General features: G+C 39.6%; 1 long non-coding RNA gene across 1 annotated transcript in view; it reads left to right on the forward strand.

Annotated features, from left to right (window-relative positions):
- LOC121865840 overlaps positions 1 to 7634 on the forward strand; it is a 133392-nt gene extending 125758 nt beyond the window's left edge. Inside the window, exon 3 of the long non-coding RNA XR_006088834.1 lies at positions 7498 to 7634. This is a non-coding gene — a long non-coding RNA (uncharacterized LOC121865840). The remainder of the gene's footprint in view (positions 1 to 7497) is intronic.
- The last annotated feature ends 811 nt before the right edge of the window (positions 7635 to 8445 follow it).

The following is an 8445-nucleotide window of genomic DNA, read 5'->3' on the forward strand; positions in this document are numbered from 1 at the left end:
TCTACAAATGCTCCATTCTCTGCTTTTAATTATAACGAAGGCAATTTTCGTGGGATACGTGTCATGAAAATAATGATTACGATTTGGAATTTGTTTTGTATCGAATAATGGGTTAGTAATTACAGGTGTATTCTCGGAGGGTGTGGGGGGGGGAGGGTTCATGGGGGATTCTGTAATTTATTTGTGTTGGTGTAATATCCTCTTGTACTGTATTTTGTAATTAATAACATGAAATCAAGATAAATTGAAATAATCGTTTGTATTCGCGTCTTAAGATAGAGTATAGTGTATCATATTCGGTGGTTGATTCTAGTCATATGTGTTTTAATTATTCTCATCATACTTAGGTGTAATATCATCATACTCATCATATTTAGGACAGCTCTCATTATCATTACGATTGTTGTGGGGGCTGTCATCATCATTATCACCACCACCATCATCACCACCATTCACATCATTACCACCACCACCACCACCACTATAATCACCATCCTCTCCTTCACCATCATAACTACCCGACCGTAAATAACCAATAACAATCGAAGAATCAGGAGTAATTGACCATTTGCCAAAGGGGTGGTTGAGCGATAATTACAGAGAAATACATCCACGATTTGAGGCAGTAGACGAGGCATTTCCCAATTATTAGCGTTCATATTCAGACCCATTAATGCACCCCCATAAGGAGATGCAGTAAAACCTCCATTTAACGGACTATATAGAGAGGAAAATCCGTTATATACAAGGGTCCGTTAGATGTGAAAACCTCCATTTAACGGACTATATAGAGAGGAAAATCCGTTATATACAAGGGTCCGTTAGATGTGAAAACCTCCATAAAACGAACTATATAGAGATGAAAGTCCTTTATATCGAGGGTCCGTTAGATGTGAAAACCTCCATAAAACGAACTATAAAGAGATGAAATTCCGTTATATCGAGGGTTCATTATATACAAAACCCTCCATTTAACATTATATGGAGAAGCAATTCCGTTATATGGAGGTTTTCACTGTATCGTAGTCAAGAGATCCAATCCCTAATGAGGTCGAGTTTTTCCTTCCACTTGTGTTAATCTGAGTTAGGTTAGATTAAGTTAGGTTAGGTTAGGTTAGGTTAGGTTAGGTTAGGTTAGGTTAGGTTAAGTAGCTCGTGTATAGGTGAGGTTTTCTGGTGTATTTGTGGGACTCGTAGACTCTCGTTGGTGTAGACTCCCATCCCGTTTTCTTTACCTAGTGAGTTTTTTGTCTGATTGAATATCTTGTCATATGATGAGAATATAAGAGAGACTAAATTAATTCTTGATTTACCTTTAAAATCATAAATAATGACCAATAAACGTTAAACTTTGCCTAATGACAAATAAATGAATAACATGTAACAGTATAGACTAATAAAATAAAATAACTATAATATATACACGAGGAAGGAGTTTATAATGACTATATACATCAGCAAGTAAAATAATCACACCTTTGCTGACTCTGTGACGACATGAGCAATCAGAGGAGAACGTAATATTGTCAAGATCAGGGATGGCAAAGATTACAGTAGTCTTCCCTCACTTAGTATTAGGGATGCGCTTAGTAGGAACCCGCAGAGAGAGAGGGGGGGGGAGGGAGAGAGTGAGAGGGAGGGAAGGATGGGAGGAGAGAGAGAGAGAGAGAGAGAGAGAGAGAGAGAGAGAGAATTGACTAGTCAACATATCGACAGTGTTTCGATAAAGGGGATGGTGTGACCCGTTCCCTCTCTCTCTCTCTCTCTCTCTCAACCTGTGTTAATTATATCCAGGTTATGGAATATATGGCCGTACGGGTCATACTATAGTGAGGAGGAAGGTGAGTGGGGAGTAAGGTTTCGTTGTTTACACTGAGGGAAAGGTGTTCTAAAGGCTTTGGTATCTCTCTCTCTCTCTCTCTCTCTCTCTCTCTCTCTCTCTTATGTCTGTTCAGAGAATTACTTTAATATCAAAGTATGATAAAAAGTTTAGCGCATGAAGGGACGAGGTAAGAATATTTGTATGTATGTATGTATGTATGTATGACAGACAGACAGACGGAAAGAGCAAGAGCGAAACACACACACACACACACACACACACACACACACACACACACACACACACACACACACACACACACACACACACACACCTCAACAACCAACAAGTACTATTGCAATAAGTTATAAAATCTATATCACCCAACCTGTATAATTATCTACACTACCTAAACCTGAGCTAATTAAGTTGAAAATGGCTCTCTTACCTCTTCCATGGGTAGGGGGAGGGGGCCATTCTTACAGGTAATTTTTTTTATATCTCACGCTATGTTGAGTTATGTTGGCGCTTTAGTGTTGGTGCGTCAGATTACCCTCAATCACGCCATTAACACTTGGTTACAGGCGTGAATTTTTATATTTTTTTTTATATATTTTTTTTTATTATGGATGACGTCATTCGTATTTTATTTTATCGAGTTTGTGTGTTGTTTATTTTTTGCGAACTGGATGTTTTTATTTTCTTTATTCGTTGATTACTGTAGCATGGTTCATAAATACAAGGCTGTTGTATGTTTTATTCTAGGGGTCAGGTCAAAGGTTTAGAGGTCAGGTCTGTTGTTCAGGAGTTAGGTTAGAAGTTCAGAGTTCATTTAAGGTGTCAAGTGGTCAAGTCAGATGTTCAGACGCCAGGTCAAAGGATCAGAGGTCATGTCAGGGGTCACTCGGTCAGGTCAAAGGTTCAGAGGTCACGTCAGGGGTCAGTTATTCAGGTCAAAGGTTCAGAGCTCATTTCAGGGGTCAGGTGGTTAGGTCAGAAGGCAGGTACACCCATAAACCCTGACCTTAACCTATACGCGTTGGCTGTTCTACTTCATACCTGTCTAAAGATCTGACTATTTTAGCAACACCTGTATATTACTTTTTTTAGATATTTGGATCACCTGAAAATTAAGCCTTCGGTTATTTCACCTTATGACTTACCACCCTATCGCTAACTTAACATTAACCTAACCTAACCTAACCTAACCTAACCTAACCTAACCCAACCCAACCTTACCACTCTATCGCTAACGTAACAGTAACCTAACCTGACACTAACCTAACCCAACCTAATTTAACCCAACCTAACTTAATCTAACCTAACGTTAACCTTGGCTACTGTTCATGTGATACCGAAATATTTATTATACCTCATAAATACTGACGGATAGTTTAATGCACACACACACACACACACACACACACACACACACACACACACACACACACACACACACACACACACGGAGCTAGTTAGTGTGGGTAGTCGTGATGATAGGCAGGTCGGGGACTCAGTGTGCATCAGGGACGTATAGTCAGCCTCTCATGTGTGGCTTGGGTGTTAACAGTGTGTCGTTGTGACCTGTCAGAGGATGAGACAAACAAACAGATAAACAAACAAACAAACAAACAAACACACAGACGAGTGAACACATCTCAACACGAATGAAATCACTGTTAATAAACTAAAACATGTGATAAGATAATAAAGAACACAACCTAATTATTTTAACATTCGACGGAAGAAATTATTTTGACAGGTGTAAATTGATACCTGTAAGTCGGCTATCAAGGAAGGTGATCAGATAATTTGGTGATATATCCTCACTACCGCCACTTGCCTCGGTGTATTAGAGGTCTGTTGTGGTGTTCCTGAATAAGCACCAGGTAAATTCAAAGCAAATTCTCCTCAGCTGGAATAACATATTGATACGTCGTCATTACCCCGTAGGTCACCGCAAGGCTTTATTCCGGGACATCCCTTAAGGCTGGTTGCCATGGGGTGGGACCTTGGGATGACAGGAGCCGGGAGTTGCCATGGTAATTAATACGTAAATTTAGCTGGCAACTAAATCATTTAATTTGAACGAAATTCTCCACCGAAGTGTTACAGACCTTCACGAAATGTTTTACACACACACACACACACACACACACACACACACACACACACACACACACACACACACACAGTAGGTTCAGCTAGAGCCAATGTAACTAAATGATTAAATCTGCGAGGCGGTGACCAGGGCACTCGGCATAGCGTCCTCAAAACGGTTTAAGGCCAGAGGTCACCTTAGGTCAACAGGTTAAGGTCGACGGCGGCGGCGCCCCTCAGTGAGACTTATTGAAACCCGACGACTCGCCCCCGTAGAGTTGAAAGGTCGGCTCATCAGGAGAACGACCCCCCTAGTGGCATATCAATTATCTTCCTCTATAATGATTCAGACTATTCTCTTGTTCGCTTTGTATGTTTTTATTTTTCTCAGTGGTTATACAATGCCATGGTTGTTATCTTCACTTGGGTCGTTAGTCAGGACTTTGTATAATAGAGAATAGGTTTATATCTTTCACTCTCTTCAATATAAATAATAATGGGTTTAATAGCGAGTGTAACCTTGTGTTTTTATACCTGGAATATCTTTGCTGTTGTTAATGAAGTTTGTGGAACTGTTTGGTTTATTTAATTAAACAAATAGCTTTCTCCGTTGGTATATTTGACTTGGAAAAACTGACTACTAAGTGTGTGTGTGTGTGTGTGTGTGTGTGTGTGTGATTAATCGACCAGAAAAAATCACCTCTTTTCCTCTAAATTACTATCTCGTAAGACAAATTATCATTCTTTAGCTCACGTGAAGTAAAGCATTAGTTTACTTTAAAAGACATTAATAAAATAAACCTTGTCATGACGTGTGTGTTCCCTCTCAACATTTATTAAATTTATTTGAGTAATTAGTCAACAGGAACAATGAATATGATAATTCTCATTGGACGATATTTTATCACTCGCTATAATACACAAAAAAAAACAAATTGTATATATTTTTTTCCTCCTTCACGTGGCAATTTTAAGAAAAAAATGATATAAATAAATGAAATTAGCTGAAACAAAAATTATAATCAGATTTACTTATATAAAAAAAACTATAGTTTAGTTAAGTAGATAAAAGCAACTAGTCTTTTTTTGTGGAGTCGGTAATTAGGAGAGAGAGAGAGAGAGAGAGAGAGAGAGAGAGAGAGAGAGAGAGAGAGACCCCCTATCTCGTTTAAACATAATATTACCTTAATAAAATATAAATAAAACAGCTAATGAAGGAGGAGATAATGAGGGAAGGTATTGAAGAAAAGAGGGTAATTAAAAGGTAATAATGTGGCTGCAGGAACCATCAGAGATTTTATTGATGAGGTGGACTAATTATACAGGTGTACCCCTGGGAATGTCGCTTACCTTGGTGAAACACGCAGGTAATATTTATATTTTGGTGGTGGTGAGTGATGGTGATGATAGTGGTGATGGTGATGTTGATGATAGTGGTGGTGGTGGTGATATTGTTGATGATAGTGTTAGGGATGATAGTGTGTGATGGTGATTGTGATAGGTGGTGAGGGTAGTGGTGATATTAATGGTGGTGATAGTGAGTGATGAAGATGATGATAGTGATGATAGTGTCGCTGTTTAGTTTTTCCTCGTCATCGTGTTGGCTAGTGCTGTTATTATCTTGCTGTTGTTGCTGTCACCTCTACTCTAGGCTCTGAGGCTCCTGTCACCGCCTCTACTATTACTTAGGCTCTTGTCACCGCCTCGACTGTTACTTAGGCTCCTGTCACCGCCCCAGAATCTCAATTGGAACTCTCACCGACGTTGTTGATGTGTCTCCCAACGCTAATGTGTCGACTGCTGTAAAATTGGTACACTTCGCCTGCTGTTTTTGCCGTCCTTACTGTAATTTTTTTTACTCCTTTACCTTCACACCTGTTGCTGCCTCTTGCTGTGTAGTTCTTTTCTTGATGTTGTTTTCACCTTTTTTCCCTTGTTTTGTTTATTTCTTTGTTTATTTATTTTTGTTTCTTTTTTTTTATTGGATATGGTGGCGTTTCTTATATCTTTTGACAGCTGTTGCACGTCTTTCTCTCCTCCTCTTGTTCCCATTCCTCCTCCTCCTCCTCCTTCTCCATCTACTATTCTTCCTCCTCCTCTTCTCATTCTTCCTTTTCCCATTCCTCCTCCTACTCCCCCTCTTCCTCCCGTTCCTTCTCCTCTTATTCTTCCCTCTCCCATTCCTCCTCCTCCTAATCCTCCTCCTCCTTTTACTGTTGCTGCTGTCTCCCTTCCTGTTGCACGTGTGTCCGCTGATGATGCTGGTGTCAGGTCGTCCGTAATACAGGGAGGTGAACATTTGCCGCTGCGTAAAGTTTATGGTGATGGGTGGAGAGGAGGGGTGGAAAGGAAGGGGGAAAGTCATATATCCTCAGATGATATGTGTCTGTGTTTCTGCCTTTTCTGCTGTTGGTGTAGCTGTTGCTGTTGCATAGTCATCTTCCAGGTAAACTAAGTACAGTATTGCTTTTGTTTGTGATTTACTGTGACTTATTCTTCTTCCTAAAGCTGGACTTGTTGTTATTACCGTCTGTGCTGTGACTGACATTTTTGATCCTCTTTCTGACATGTTACTCTACCTCTTTTGTTATATCTTGTTGTCGTGTCTCCTTCTGTAACTTGCAATTCCCCCCCAGCTGTCTCTTCCACCTGTTGGTCTACGTGTGTATGCCTCTCCTGGTTGCTGTCTGCTGTTTACTTTCGTGCTGCTGCTTCCAATTTCTGCTGCCGCTGTTGTTACTGAACCCTGCTGCATGTGATATTGGCCCTACACGGCTGGTGACGGGTGGCAGTGATGGGGTGAGGTGATGGGTGGCGGATCACATAACTTTGAGCAGATGTCACGAGATCTGAATGCCTTTGTGTGTGTGTGTGTGTGTGTGTGTGTGTGTGTGTGTGTGTGTGTGTGTGTGTGTGTGTGTGTGTGTTTGCTTTGGGTAGCACAGGGAGACGGCTTAATGAGATGCTTCATATCCGAGTAAGCAAACCTTTTCTCTATATGTAAATGTATTGCTCCTATTCTGATCTCTACATTGTGTCGAAAAATTTACATACAGTTTACCTTACAAAATGAAGTAGAGGGATATATGATATTTTAGTCTCAACTTTATCTTTCGAATTGAGAATTATTTAAGCATTTATTGTGATATTTAATTCTTTAGAAATATATAGTTTTCTGTTATATGATGTAAGTTCTGGTATATTATAATATGATATATCCTTTTGTGTTTAGAGTTAAGTGAAGATATTTTGATAATGATATTTTGAAATGTATTTTTTTTTTCAGTTTGTTTTTAATTAGTCACTGGTTTATGTATCTTATGGTTTATTGTGACGTGCAACCACCACCACTATCACCATTACCACAACCACCACCACCATTACAACTACCACTACCATAACTAACTATAACCACCACAACCACTACTCCCTACCACCACCCCAACCACCACCCCCAACCACCACCCCCCCAACCACCACCACCATTACAACTACCACTACCATAACTAACTATAACCACCACAACCACCACCAAACCACTCCACTAATCCATCATATCTCTCTTGCTGTTCCAGGCTTCAACCGCACTATCCCCGGCTACCCACGATACGAGATGGTGGGTGACGGTATAGGCGGGGAACATCACCTTCGTATACACAACACCTCGCTGGAAGACGATGCTGATTACCAGTGTCAGGTGGGCCCCGCTGATGGCCACTGGTCTGTGACGACGCCAAGGGTTGCTGGCGTTATTGGTTGTGTTGATAGTGTTATTATTGTGATTGGTTTATTATTATTATTATTATTATTATTATTATTATTATTATTATTATTATTATTTTCATCATTATCATCATCACCTACTTTTATCAGTATTGTTTTTGCTTTCATTTTTTGTTTATTTCCCTCTCGATAAAGTTAGCTAAGTTAATTGCCATAAAAAGTAAAAATCAGTTGTTGTTTTTTTTACGTTACTGGTTTGTTTGTAGTAATTAGTTTTTTTTTTTTATTCCTATTAAGACCAAGAGTTTGTTGCTGTTGTTAATTACTCCTGTTTTTCACGTTAAAAGTTTGTCGTCAGTTTAGGTCATCCAGGGAGGTTGTTTGTCCTGGAAGAAAAATACAAAAGAATGAGACCTTTCGTAATGTGTAAGTCTTTTGTCTTCATAATAGTATAGAATTTTTTCGGGGGGGGGATGGGGGGGATTTTTTCGACGGATTACACATCATTAAGAGTTGTTATTTAGTTTCCAGGTAATGTAGACTGGTTAAAGGGGATTGTTTTTAGTTCTAATGGGTCTCAGTCTTAATGGGGTCTAGTTATTATGGGTCTCAGTGTTAATGAGCTCTAGTACTAATTGGCCTTAGTTATTACAGGTACCAATTCTAATGGGCCTTAGTTCTAATTGGTCTACGTCCTAATGGGTTCTAATCCTAATGGACTTCACTTCTAATATGTATCAATCCTAATGCTAACTAATCCCATTGGTCCAGAAAACCCCAAATCCTAATACCGTGTGATC

This window comes from Homarus americanus, unplaced genomic scaffold (genome assembly GCF_018991925.1).
Source record: "Homarus americanus isolate GMGI-L3 unplaced genomic scaffold, GMGI_Hamer_2.0 scaffold6164, whole genome shotgun sequence".
In the NCBI taxonomy this organism is placed as follows: domain Eukaryota; kingdom Metazoa; phylum Arthropoda; class Malacostraca; order Decapoda; family Nephropidae; genus Homarus; species Homarus americanus.